The 13,438-nt window shown below is 43.2% G+C and overlaps 2 protein-coding genes across 5 annotated transcripts in view; one reads left to right on the forward strand and one right to left on the reverse strand.

Annotated features, from left to right (window-relative positions):
• The window catches only part of WAPL (WAPL cohesin release factor), a 147,841-nt gene extending 135,485 nt beyond the window's left edge, over positions 1–12,356 (reverse strand). Inside the window, exons 1-2 of the mRNA XM_035329592.1 lie at positions 12,203–12,356; positions 5,125–5,252 (exon numbers count right to left, since the gene is read on the reverse strand). The gene's annotated coding sequence lies outside the window, so the exon portion shown is untranslated. The remainder of the gene's footprint in view (positions 1–5,124; positions 5,253–12,202) is intronic.
• Positions 12,357–12,410: 54 nt separating this feature from the next.
• LDB3 (LIM domain binding 3) overlaps positions 12,411–13,438 on the forward strand; it is a 118,380-nt gene continuing 117,352 nt past the window's right edge. Inside the window, exon 1 of one of the 4 annotated variants that reach the window (XM_035329596.1) lies at positions 12,411–12,557. The gene's annotated coding sequence lies outside the window, so the exon portion shown is untranslated. Of the gene's footprint in view, positions 12,558–12,737; positions 12,858–13,438 lie in introns of those variants that run through there. The other 3 variants (XM_035329601.1, XM_035329598.1, XM_035329604.1) reach the window with 3 other exon arrangements.

The raw sequence follows: 13,438 nt of genomic DNA on the forward strand, positions 1-13,438 counted from the left end.
GCAGCTGCTAGTGCTTGTCTACTTACAAGAGGCTTGAAAGGCATATATTAATTAGGGAGAATTTGTTTGGGAGCACTTCAAAACTCGTGTGTGCACTCCCTATGTACCTAACAGCTCTGACTTTGCTTCACCTTTACCAAGACTAGAAAAATCATTCTGGGGAAAGCCTTCAAAACTCATTTCACCTGAATCTGTCTCCAAGTTATCCACATAGTAACCCCAGTGGCATTTGGAATAAATCATTATTAGTTCATATTCCATCTCATCTTAGCAGCTTTATTTGTGTCCCATATCCTCTATTTGGCAGCCATTCTTTCCGATTTGCTGTCTCTTTACACCCCTTAACAGAGATATGACTGATTGGATTAAAATAATTTAGGACTGAGATGATTCATGTTTCAGTTAAAGTCAACTGTACAGCCTGTTCTGCACTGGCGAGACTGCCTGCAGTTTACCATGTACTTGGTATGTTCTAGTGACTTGGAGGTGTGAGAGGACTAGGGCAAAACTGAGGCACTTCCCTTTGGCCTTTTGTGCTACAGCAGCTGTTGACAGAGCAGCCTGCTGGCAAAGGCAACAGCAAGCACTGTTGTGAGTTCACAGACATGCTTTTTACCTCCATGGGCTCCAGCTCAGATTCAGACTTGGATCAGAAGTGAAAATGTTTCGTCTGATCCTCCAAGCGATTCTGCAAAACTGCTGAGCTCTCTACTGGTGGTCCTACAATGAAGGTATCATGATCCCGTGTAACAGAAGGCTGTTGGAAGTCAAGACCGAAGTACTGCCTAAGAAGGCAACTGCAAGCTGCCAGTCTTTCCAAATTTCACATACTGTCAAGAATCTTAGTTCCTGTGGTTTGCACGTTACAGTCTCATCTTCCATACTTTTGGGAAATAATTTTATATCCAGCACTAGGCTAGAGAGTGATATCACACGACACTGAGTAAATTTGCACACAATCTCATGCAAGATAGATGCAGACTGCTATCAAAGAGCCTACAGAACAGAGGTGTAAACACAGTTTTACTAGAATTATTGTAACCAACAGAAAGAAAAGCTCTCTCTCCAATCTGGTAGCAAAGAGTGTTTTTTGTTTGTTTGTTTGTTTGAAGTCCTATGTAAAACCAACAGCAAGTTTGACTTTCAGACAAAAAAATAAATAAAGGCACCTCCAATGCTTTTTGGGGGTCTCTACACATCTTAAGGCATAATGTGGATAAATTGTATGTGCTCCTGTTTCTCTCAGCGTGACTGGGGCCAGGTATTACTCAGGCCATTGCAGGAAGTGCTGTAGTGTAGCCCTCATCCTTCTCTGATCCCTCAAGGAAAGATATTAGCATCTCAGTAACTCTGGCAGGGCAGCTGCATGTCTCTGCTTCTAAAACAACTATTTCCACAGGACTTTAAAGAGAAAGGGCCTTCATCTGCAAAGCAACATTAGTATCAGTCTACGGTATTTCAGTTGTTGAGCAACAGGTATCTCAGTTTAAACACTTGTGCTTGGAGCTTTGTGGTTGTTAATGTCATAGGAATGTGAAAAGTCCCACGTTATAAATAGGTTTATATAAAAGCCATCTTATAACAAAGAAATAACTGGTGAGTACTGTCATGCCTAGCAACCTTAGACATGGGCTACAGTCCTATGCACTAAGCATTTTATATAGAACAAAAAGGAAGGTTACTGTATCTTCCCCATCCCATCAAATTTGCAGCCTAAATACTCATTTTCAAGCCTGTAAATAGGACAACTTACAAATCTTGACAACTACGAACTTCACACATCCCTTATCAGGATAGTAGACTGAGTAGACGATCAGCACAGTGTAAACCTAATAAAGCCAGCAAAGTTTTTCAAGAGCAAATCTAGCCTTGTTAGTCTAATATAAAGTGCAAACACTAGGAAAAAAGAAAAAAAAATAAAAAAATAAAAAAAGATCTTTTTTGGAGAAAAGTACTTCTTCGTTAGCTTGGTTACAGCAGTCCTGCCAGCAGCTGGGTTCTGCTGGAGAGACAGCATGGGAATTCTATGTACCTGGCTCACAGAGCAAAGCAAATGCTGGAAGAGTCACGTCAGCACAGGAAAATGCCGGTACATTTTCCAAACACTGATATCACCTCACTGGGTACAGAGGTGTCAGGATCTCATGATATTAGGCCATGCACTTGTCTCACAGTGGTTGGTTGGCATACTACCTATAAACACTTTCTGGCAATGAAATTGACTCTTAAGATTAAGACTCACCTGAAACGGGATAAATAGTTTCCCAGTGGCTGGGAAAAATTGAAAGAGATTCATCCCTCTTGACAACAACCTTTTTCTCATTCCTTAATTTTTAAGCTTACACAAACAGCAGTTTTGATTGAGATTCGGTATGAAAAACATTTCTGACTGCTTTCAGGAAGTTGTAACCAACCCTTGCCAACGAGATTTTATGTGGGAGAACATTTTTAATATCCACTTTCATTTGGGCTACTAGAATACATACACAGTCATGAAGCACAGAAATTCACATAAAAAAAAAAAAAAAAAAAAAAAAAAGCCTAATTAGGCCTTCTGATGCTATCTGTAACTTGAAGAACAAGCAGAATTTAGTGAAAATGCTTTTTTAACTTTATCAGGCTTAAGTTAACCCTCAGATATGCTGTAGAGCAGAAAGAGAGAGCTGCAGCTCAGGTTAAACTGTCTCAGCAAGCAATCTAACACAGGCATGACCTGAAAAAAAGCTCATGGTGTGCCTCTTAGTCCACCGTTGTCTGGTACTTACATTTATGGAGTTGTATGTGATTTTCTTATATTACAGTTTATTCTGGAGATAGTTACCTCCTACATTAGTAATGGGAAACATTATGATAGTGCAGTTACAATGCACATTACATTATATGAGTTTACATGTGTTTCTTTCTCTCCACAAAGAATCTGCTCTCAGTAACACCATCCAGCTTCAGCATTTTATTTTGTTAGGAATAATTAGATTCAGCCACTAAGAATGTGACTATGACATATATGTTAAAAAAAAAAAAAAAAAAAAGTTGCTCAACGGAACTTTCGCAAAGCATGCTTTATCCACAAAGTAAAAACAAAGAAACAAAGCCATTATTCATTTTCCCCAGTATTCAGTGTTCACTGTAACTACCGCATGCATACAAGAAGAAAGTTCAGAGACAGCCACAAAAATCTGACGCTACATAATTGGATAGCACAAGTGCTCCTATGTAAATTTTCATAAAGGACATTTCTTGAATAGGCTGTGGGACACTTAGAGGCATGGTTACAATTACTGTATGTTTTCCGTTGACTAGAAAGAACAGAACACCTGTACCCTGCCACAAAGTGCTATGCCTGAAGGTTCACACAGGAAGTGACCACACACCTAATGTAAAAGCCCTTCCTTCAAAAGCCCTAAAGTACTTTAAAATGCACATGCCCAAATGTGCAGTTTGGACTGGTATAATTGATTTTTAACTTTTTTTTTTCAGATGCCTAAAGTTAATTGCATGCATAGACATTTACACAATCCCTCAGGATACATAACTGAAATGAAAGAAGTCCATTAGGTCTGTCTTAAAAGTTACTGGATTTTGTCGATATTTTTCCAGGTTAGTATTTGCTGCCAACTCCATGCAACTGTATATTAATAAATCTCCTAAGTTCAACACGTTGTAAAGCCAAGGTTAATACTGACAGATAACTTGTGCTGCAAAATGTGATTTGATGTAGAAAGCAGTTTGATGAAACCAACTTTTACAAAGAGAAAGGAGAGTCCTGCAACAATGCAAAGCTAGAATTAGAAGTTGAAGATCCTATTTTTGTGTTTTTTTCCCCATCTTTTATGGGTGACATTGGGCAAATCACTTAATCATCTCATATATCAGTATTTCTAGCTGTAAAATATGGATAATATCCTCTTCATCATCATGAGGCTACTCTCTAGCTTTTGCAGTTCATTCCAAGATTCACAACTGGAAATAACACTTCTTTTTTCAACTGTTCACATTTTCGTCTTTCACTACATGGTTATCAAAAGGCCTAAAGTATTCACTGTGAAATAATTACAGATGAAAGCCAGAGATTGTACTGAAGTATATAAAGGATGCATAGTAATTCATTTTCTCAGCAGGAGGTACTCAACAGAAATAATTTATAGACACATTCACCAAGTCTGCCCAGTGCTAGGCTGTGATTTTGAGGAAATCAGATCTCCATCAGACTTTGAGTAGTATTAATATATATTAGACTGGTCATAGTTGTAAACACAGAACTGTAGAATAACCAAAGAATACAACATAACATTTCAGGTTATACCTCTCCCTGTATTTGTTTATATTAGACATACTGTGAAAGTCCACTTAAAAATGAGGAAAAATAACAAGCAGGTTTAAAAACAAACCAGGATTTTTTTTCTCTTTTTAAACCACAGGTTTCAGATCTGAATCTAGAAACTCCTTCCAAAAACCACTACTCACCTTCATCCTGTTGCACTGGGTGCAGAGAGTCTGCTCAGCTCAGTCCTCATCTCCTAGAGATTCTTCTCCTTTCACCCAGTCCCAGCAGAGACCAGTTATCTCTTTTCTAGGTACTCCAGAGGGCAGTTTACTTACCCTCTCCAAGGGCCTGACATGATATAGCTGTTTTTCACCTCACCTCTCTTTGTAACCCTGACCTCTGGAGACCCTGTAAGCCCAGATCTCTGCTCCTTTTACCAGGCAGATCCTATGGCCAAGATCCTCATCCATCACCCCAAGGATGGTCCTGGAGCAGCCCAGCCTTCAAGCCCTCTGGGGTCTTGCCTCCCAGAAGTGTCACCATCTTCTAGTTCTCCCTAGTCCACACTTAGAGTACCCCTTTCCAAGCAGTTCCCAATGTACTCAGACAGCAAGGCCAGCATTAATTAAATACAGCCCCCTCCTGGCTTTTAAAGGAAGCATGGATGCTTCCACCTTAGCATGTAAACAGATGGAATCCAGGTTTATAATCCCTCAACTGTTATTTAAAAATATGAATACTTTTGATGCTGCTGTCCTCAGCTGAAGTCTCTGAGTAACAGAAGCACGTCAGAACCCTTTAAGTGTATTGATACGTCTTATTCAAAGTGCTGTTTTCCAGATGCACTAATTAAAACTCACTTTCTGCTGCTGTTCAGTGAAGTAAGAAGAGTGATTAATCTTATGGACAGAGTTGAGGTAGCAGCATCAGGCAGCTCAGTGGTAGGTCACAATCACTGGATAGATTCCTTCTGAAAATCACTTCTCATCTGAAAAAGAAAAAAAAAGACAAAAAAAAACCTAACACACCAATCTTTCAGGTCCTGGATCATTATGTTCAATCAGATAAGAAATGGATCATGCAGTTTTGACAGTAAAAGCTGTTCACTTTGCACGCTGCAGGGATCATTTATTTCATCTGAAGGAATTAAAAACATGAAAGCTCCATGAAACATCCTGTGAAACTCCATTTCAATAAATCACACCCATTTTAATTCCTGATTTACCCCAAATTGTTACTTAAGAAGATGGCCAAGAACAAAGGAAGCAAAAAAGAAAACATAATTCACAATTTATCAAAATAAAGTGGCTGTAAATTAGACAGAGAATCCTGAAGTGTCATGAAGCACAATACCTCTGTACAAAACACGTTTCTCCTCTTTCCCGTTGTAGGCCACTATCACCGAAAAGAACATGACAGTTACCATCTGGTGTCAGATTTTCCCTTGCTTCTTTCACTGACTCAAACCTCCTCGAGTTTTCTCATGTGTAGGACCCAAACCACAGTGATTTCAGAGAAATGGCTAAGGAGGCCACAGCATGGGTTAGAGAGCTGTATCTGCCAGCTTCCTTTCATTATGCTGCCTCCTGAAATGGAAAGAATCCCCATCACAGCTGAACATGCTCCATTTTTACTGGGTCACAGCACAAAGGCAATTGCTTATTAGATCAGGTCATGAACATGGCAACAGCTTGAGCTGCCTGAATTCCAGATTTTAAAAATGAAATTACCACAGGAGTTTTCAAAACAATGCAGCTTGATGTCCAGCATCATTGGAAACTATTTCTGGGAAACATAGGATTTGGGTTTTAGGTAATATCAGTGCAATTCTTTTGCTAAAAGCTGGCCAGGGCCACATGGCCTTACCAGCAAAGCCATGCAGGTAGAAACAGTCCTTACACCAGTAAGGACTTACTATGTAATTCTTTAGTCTTATGAGGTAGATCCTGATAGAAGCTGGGTTCCAGAGAAATGTAGTTTCTCACCCACTTTTTAAGGAGGATTCTCTGAGAGCTGAAGCGCTTCACAGAGATCTCAAATGAGCTCTAAATTTGCCAGTTAACAATGTTAAAACAAAAGAAAACAAAAAGTCCCATGGCAGTAAAGCAACATGCCCTACTGAGCTCTTTGTGTCTTAATAATTAGTTTCCTACTTGCTTAAGATTTTCACAATAGTAGTATTTCATCCCCAGTTTTAGACCTCTTAGGAGTGAAGAGATATCTGAAAAAGGATCCTGCTTGTGCAAGGAATATGTAGTGGAACTTCAGTAACTGAAATACTTTGGCTAAGTACTAATGCAACAGTCTCAGCTATTATATATTCAGTGCAAATTACACTCAAACTATCGGTTGATTTGACAAGTCAAGAGGACACCATGAGGTTTCTGTTTCAACATAAAACTAACTCGTAGGCACTTGTCTTCCTTTGCTTCCTCCCTCCAAGAGCTACTGGCTTGGTTCTACCTAAGAAACACCAGCTCCAGCAGAATCACTTGACTTCAGTTATAAGTTGACTGTTATTATTTTACTTAATCTCAATTTGCAAGATCTCTTAAAAAAAAAACAAAAACACTAACACAGAGTTTTCTGGCAAGTTGTATAATAACCTAACCTTTGAATTGCCTTTCTTAGAAGACTTTATGGCATGTCATTGTCATTTTAAACTGTTCTGAATTAATTCAGCTTGATTTGTCTTACTACTTAAAAACCAGCATGCAGCACATTCTTTAGGGATCACATTGGCCTGTGGCAGCCAGCACACTCCCTCACCCTGCCCTTCTAATCTAGCCATAAGCCTCTGTAACTCTTCCAAAAGTATTACAACACATCTTGGCCATCCGTAAATTGTGTGAGCAGCTCGTCCTCTCATTATTGGATAAGCCAAAGGATTTAATACATCAAGTGTCTGAGCTTCTTACAACCAGAAATCACGAATCCATCCATACAGTAACAACGTGAACCACAGGAGTTAGAAGCTAATGCTAGTATAGCCCTGTGCCATAAACACAGCTGGAAATTAGGAAAAAGATGCAAGAATGGTTAAGAAGATTGGCAACATGGAATCTGGGGACCAAAGTCAATCCAGGTCCTTAGAAATCTGTGAATCCACATTTACTGCAGCAGTGATGTGTTTAGGCCTGTTATCCCTAAGTGCTTTGAGTTCAGTTCACTCCTTATTGCCAGTACGACTGAAAGCACTAAGAAAGGAATGGATGAACGTGCAAATGAAAACCGCTAAGTCCTCCTCTGAAGCTGTTCTGTCACTGTATTCTGTTGGAGAATTTGAGTACAGACTCCTATGGACGCTGAGAAGCAAATACCTAGTTTTGCACAGAAATCTCTTGTGTAGATTTATGTAGCTGGCAAAGCAGATTGCTAGCATAAATGTACTAAAGGAAAACCATTGTGTTCAGGTTTAAATCTAGTTTGTTCTATTTTATTTTTAATATTCACACTACTCCAACAATCGTTTACTCTGGTGTACGTGCTGAGGCACTGGTTTTATACAAATATACTTTATGCTTGAAGGGCCAGGAAAATTTCTCTGGGATGTTGAAAGGTGGGGCACTGGGATGCTACCCTTTGAAACACCTATATATCTGCAGTCATTCCCCAGTGGCTGCCAAGATTATTATAAAATATTTAAATTATCTTTACCCACAACTACAAAGTGCCCAAAGAATTATTTGTAGGGCACTGAGAGAAAAGCTGCTTAGGCAGCTCACCTGTTCTATCAGTTACCCGTTCTATTTGCAGCTAGATGACAAATTCTCAGAAAAGTGTGGGTCATTCCACTCCTCCTTACCACATATTTACTGCTTTGATGCAGTGAGTGTACCAGTGACAGAGCAAAATATCTATTAATTCCAGTTTGTTGAAGTAGGTGAGATGGACAGTCTTTCTTCATTGGGACCATCCAAGGGTCATATATCTGTTTTTAAATACTTCTTTTAAAAGGTTCTGGAAGTATTTTAATGCTCCCCAAATTCTTTAGTTTTCAAGGAAAAGTGGTGCTTGAGTTAAGCCATTATTTGGAAGAGCCAACTGGCTCGGCTTTCTCAGCTAAGTTTACCCTAGTCTTCAGAGGCCACAATTCAAATTGTTTCAAGAAACCGGTAGGATCAGCTGAACAAATCATCAGATCAAGGCACCAGGTAACCAAACTGAACAAGACTGATACTGGCACTAACAAGACAGCTGGTACTACTTTGTGGTAAGCACTGATGATAATCAGCACTGAGGGTGAGTATGGCATGAAGTCTCTCTGCAACCCTGACAATGCAATTTACCGCGGTACCCACATTTATCTTTAAATGGGCAAAGCATTTACTCTGGGAGTGCTGCAAAATTTTAAAGGTTTTGTGTAAAGGGTCCAAACTGTGAGCTTTTTTCCATACCAAAACAGAGGACTGAAGTTTCTGTTTTAAGAAAATTGCAATGATGGATTAATCAGCCCGCAACTCAAAGTTGCAGAGAGGTATCAAGTGAAACAGACAGGAAGACATTTACAATACCTTTTCCTTCAGAGAACGTGCCTTTACTTCTGAGTATTTACAGATGAACAGTGAGCTAGAATTAAGAGGCCAACATTTACTTAGATAAACTAAAAACAGACCAAATTTAAACTTGAAGAGAATTCAAGCTCTTCTTCTGTCTAAAATCAGACCACAAGATTTGTAGATACTGCGTAGGCATTTTGAGGCTGGACTGGCCCCAAGCATGAAAGCAGCCTGGGTTACGATTCAAGCTGTGCTGCTGGAGTCCATCCCACTGATGGCCCATCTTGAATTACCTCATGTCTTAACTCTGCTTTGACCCTGTGCTGGGCATGTTATGCTAATAATGCAGCTCAGAGAAATGACAGGAACAGTCCAAGAAGGTTACCATATTTACAGCCTTCTTTTTTATTTTGGGGCAAAACTCAAAAAAAAACACCTCATTTTGAGCAAATATGAGTTGCAATGAGTTTGCCCTTCTGTGTTGGCAACACAAGGAACTTTGCAAAAGTGGTAAAAGACTGAAAATGGGAACAACAGATCTCTGTCTTGCAAGGTAGAACCACACTAAAAAGATGGTTCTCATCTGAGCTATGCTTGGTACATTTCCCTAAGATCTGTAAAATTTCTGCTAAGTAAAATAACTGTGAAAACCCAAAATACTAGATCCCTTTGGCAGATTTTTTGTCAATGCCAATATTTAAACTATACTCCCACATCAATTAGACTGTTACTGGACATACCTATAGTGTTCACTTTAATGGAGTTCCTCCAGGCTTTTATTAGAGGGGAAGTGAAAACAGGGGGTTGTTTTGCAAATTGATTTTATTCACTATTGACAAAAGGAACAGACCACTGAATCTCCAGCCCCCGTACACAGCGTTTGCAAAGGACAGTGCTAAGCAATAAATGCAGCCACAAATGTAAAGGCTTCATTTACTGGAGCTGATGGAGTGCAAATGCACTCCAGATCTGTGCTCTTCTAAAAGTGAGCTCTTCTGTTGCAACAGCCACATCAAAGTCACCACAGAGAAATAACACCTACGTAGTGCAAATCAGACTAAAGGTAATATTTTGTTATCGGTTGCAATCAAAGTAACAAAAGCTCTCAAAAAGCCATACTCATCACTGGCTCACCCCTTCTTCTGACTCAGAACTGTAACCCCTTCAGTGGCCAAGGGAAAGAGATCAGATGTCAAAAGCATTAACCCAGGAGAAAGCACGTCCATACTTTGTGCTGCAATGTATTACTTTACTCGCTAATTTCCCTAACAGCATCACTGGCAAGGAACCCCTAGATAGCGGAGGAGGCCAACCTTGCTGAGGGCAATCGTTCTTTTGCTTCTCCATCTGCAATGGTTGTACCTTCAGTTCACACTTAATGCAACTAAATTGGGCAAACAGCTTATCAAAATGCCTCATAATGAGGTATGAGATCGTATTACAGGAATTTATGAAATATGTGAGGAATAGTTGATTGTGTTTTTTTTTTTTTTTGATTGTTTATTTTTAAAAGGAAAACAATCCTTCTGTGACTGATCTGAGGCTGAACAGCCAATGAAGTAGCTGGGGAGACCAGACTGTGATTAGAAGGCTGGACAAAAGACTTGGAGAAAGATTTGGAGAAAACCCAGCATTAACCCTTGGCAGAATTATCAGAATTTCCCAAGAAAGGAAATTTTCCAGGCTGTGCTGAAACTCAGGGGTCAAAAGCAAATCACACAGAGTGAGTCTTGGAGAAGACTGGACAATTAAATCTTTAGTAAGCCACTTTCCAGAGAGCAGCTAGGGTTGTTTGCACAGGATGGCCTGCCAGCAGTCTCTAGTTTTCAATTGGTGATCCTGGAGGTGTTTCACAGAACTATTCCAAGGCCACTGGTAGGTCAGCAATATTTTTGTAAAATGTTGTTTCAAATGAAAGTTTAATACTGTGACCAATGCCTGCTAGAAAAAAGAGGATCGGGGTTCTGTCCCTCCAAAAGACTGGCACAAGTTGTCGGGAACCAGTTTGTAGACTCACTTTGAGACTGCTGAGCAGGTTGAGCTCCCATACTTTCAAATTCCATGGCTTTGAGTGATTTAACTATCAATGCACAAGCTAGCAGATTCAACCTTGTTTCAAACACAACCAAATTCTGAAGCAGAACCCATCAGCCACTTGTCAGAACAGGATGACAGGCCAACCTGCAGTCTTCCTTGCCAATGTTCTCCAGGGAGCAGATTCCAAGTTGGTAACGGTCTTGTAAAGGTTCAGCTATATGCCCTTAAATGTTCGTATGATTTTTTTCTATCCTGTGTAGAACCAAATAATCTGACAGATCATCAGTTTATTTATCATCAAATAAGGATAATTTCCCCCCATATGTATCACATTTTCCAGCTAAGTCACCATTTCTGCTACTTTACCAGGTCTGCTCATCTGCAGAACTACTTGTAATTTTGCAGCTTTTGTTATTTAAAGACGGCTTCTACAAGCCAGCAGACTTGATGAGGACTTCAACGGATGGCAGAGAGCAAAGGCTAACTACAAGGAGAGCAAAGCATGTATTTTCATCCCGGTATTTGTTACCACAGAGCCACTGCAAAAATCCTCTGACAATTAACAATTCCTACCCCTTAAACATGCTACTGAGAGGCCGTGGAGGGTTTTAAATGCACATGGCATATGACGAAACTAGTACAGAGTACATAGAAGTACCACAGAAGGTCAGATCAGGTCCTGCCCTCATTTATTTCCACCGAATCTTCCCAAGGGGAATCAAAGCCCCTCGGTGCGATGGTAGCAACGTGCACAAGATGGAGGCTTACAGCATGGTAAAAGCACTGTTCAACGCTAAAAAATGAAACAGCTCTTGAAGTTCTGAAGCTCTTGTGGCAGACATTGAGCTCTTTTTGATGCACTGACTTCGGGATCCCACAACGACCCGCCGGGCCTGTCCCTGGTGCTGAAGCGGCCGTTACGCCGCGGGCACGCGCACCTAACGGCCCGGCCGCGAGGCAGCGCCAGCCTGTCGGGTCTGGGGGGGTTTGCTGGGTTTTTATTTTATTTTTTAACTCGTAAAAGGGTGGCTGTCGGCCAGGAGCAGCCTCCCACGCGTTTACCCTGGCAGGACAGGCGGGCGGGCTGACACGAGAAGGCAGCCGCTGACGAGGCCGAGGGTGAAACCGGCCTCGGGGCTCTTCGACAGGGGCCTGCCGGACACGGAGAGCGGGCAAGTAAAAATAATAATAATACAAATTAAAATAAATAAATAAATAAAAATAACTCCGACGCAGCGGGGCAGGCAGCAATTTGCCACGTGATCCGGCGGGGAGGAGGCCGGCGGGTGGAGGCTGCAGCCGAGCCCCGCCGAGGGCGCCCCCGCTCCCCCCTTCCCCCCCCCCCCGGCCGCCATTTCGTGCCTCGCCGCCTCCCTGCGGGCGTCCCTCCGGCCCCAAGTACCTGCTGCCCCGCCGCTCGGCTCCCCACAGCCTGCTGCCACTTTCCCGCTCTGCCACAACGCCAAGAGGCGAGCTCAGTTCACAGCCGACCGCTACGAAGCGGCACGGAAAGTAACGGTCCCCACACCAACGGCGGCTCCCCTCACGCTCCTCCCAGCCCAGCCGGGGGGCGCCGGGCACGCTCCGGGGGGGCGGCCGCCACTTGCGGGGCCCTCAGGGGCGGGCGGTGCTGCCGCCCTTCCCCGCTCCCCTCAGCCCCGGTGTCCAAGCGCCTCCCGCTGAGGGCCCGCGGCTCCCGGCCGGCCCCTGGAGTTACCGGTTGCGCACCGCGAGCTTCGCTCCGGCGGCCGGGACAGGTGGGTGGCGCCGCGGCGCTGAGGGAAGGAGCGGGGCCCGCCACAGCCGTGGGGCCGGGGACAGCCCGGGGGCGGCTCGGCCGCTCCGCCCCGAGCCCCGCAGCCCCCGTGTGGGTCGGGGCAGAGCCGACGGGGTGGAAAACGGGGAGTCTTGTTCTGGCCCAAGGGGAAAAGCACCTTTGGCAAGCGGAGGGTACAGGGCGGGAGCCCCTTGCCGCCTTTAAAACTCTCCCCGCGGATTGAAAGTTTCTGTAGTGGAAGGTGTTGCTCGGGAGGCTGTGCTGGGAAGGCAGAAAGTAGGTGAGTCATTTGGGTCAAACCTAGCTTTGGGGCGCCTTCTTCACTGAAGATGAAATCGTGCATCGCTGCACCTGTGGGCGTGCTCGTAGGGGGACCCTGCCCCATCAGGGCGGCGCAGGGAGCCGGGAGGGGGCTCTGAGGTGGCGAACCGACAGGGACAGCGCGGAGCCCCTCCTCTGAGCCGTGCTGTGCCCTCATCGTGCTACGCCCTCATCGTGCTGTCCCCTCTTCGTGCTGTGCCCAGCCTCCGGCTCGCTGGCAGCGAGCCAGCAGCGTAGAAATCCTGTGACATAGATGTCAGCTCTGTCCCTGGCCCTGTGGAGCTGACAGCGATCTGCACGTAGCCTCTTCAGCCCTTTTTCAATCCCCCCCCCCCCCCCTTTTTTTTTTTTTCTTCTTGGCTCTTTTCTCTCGTTAAGCCAAAACTGTTGATTAGGATTCCCTGCAGCAAGGCACAAATTAGAGTAGTTGCAGGGTTGCTTTTCTGGTTTCAGCCCAGAGTCAGGCAAGAAGAATAAAAACAAAACAGCAAAGCACGTTGCAGCCTTCCTTCTGGTTCAAATACCTGCTTTGAAACTGAG

The sequence above is a fragment of the Oxyura jamaicensis genome, chromosome 6 (assembly GCF_011077185.1).
Source record: "Oxyura jamaicensis isolate SHBP4307 breed ruddy duck chromosome 6, BPBGC_Ojam_1.0, whole genome shotgun sequence".
Taxonomy (NCBI): domain Eukaryota; kingdom Metazoa; phylum Chordata; class Aves; order Anseriformes; family Anatidae; genus Oxyura; species Oxyura jamaicensis.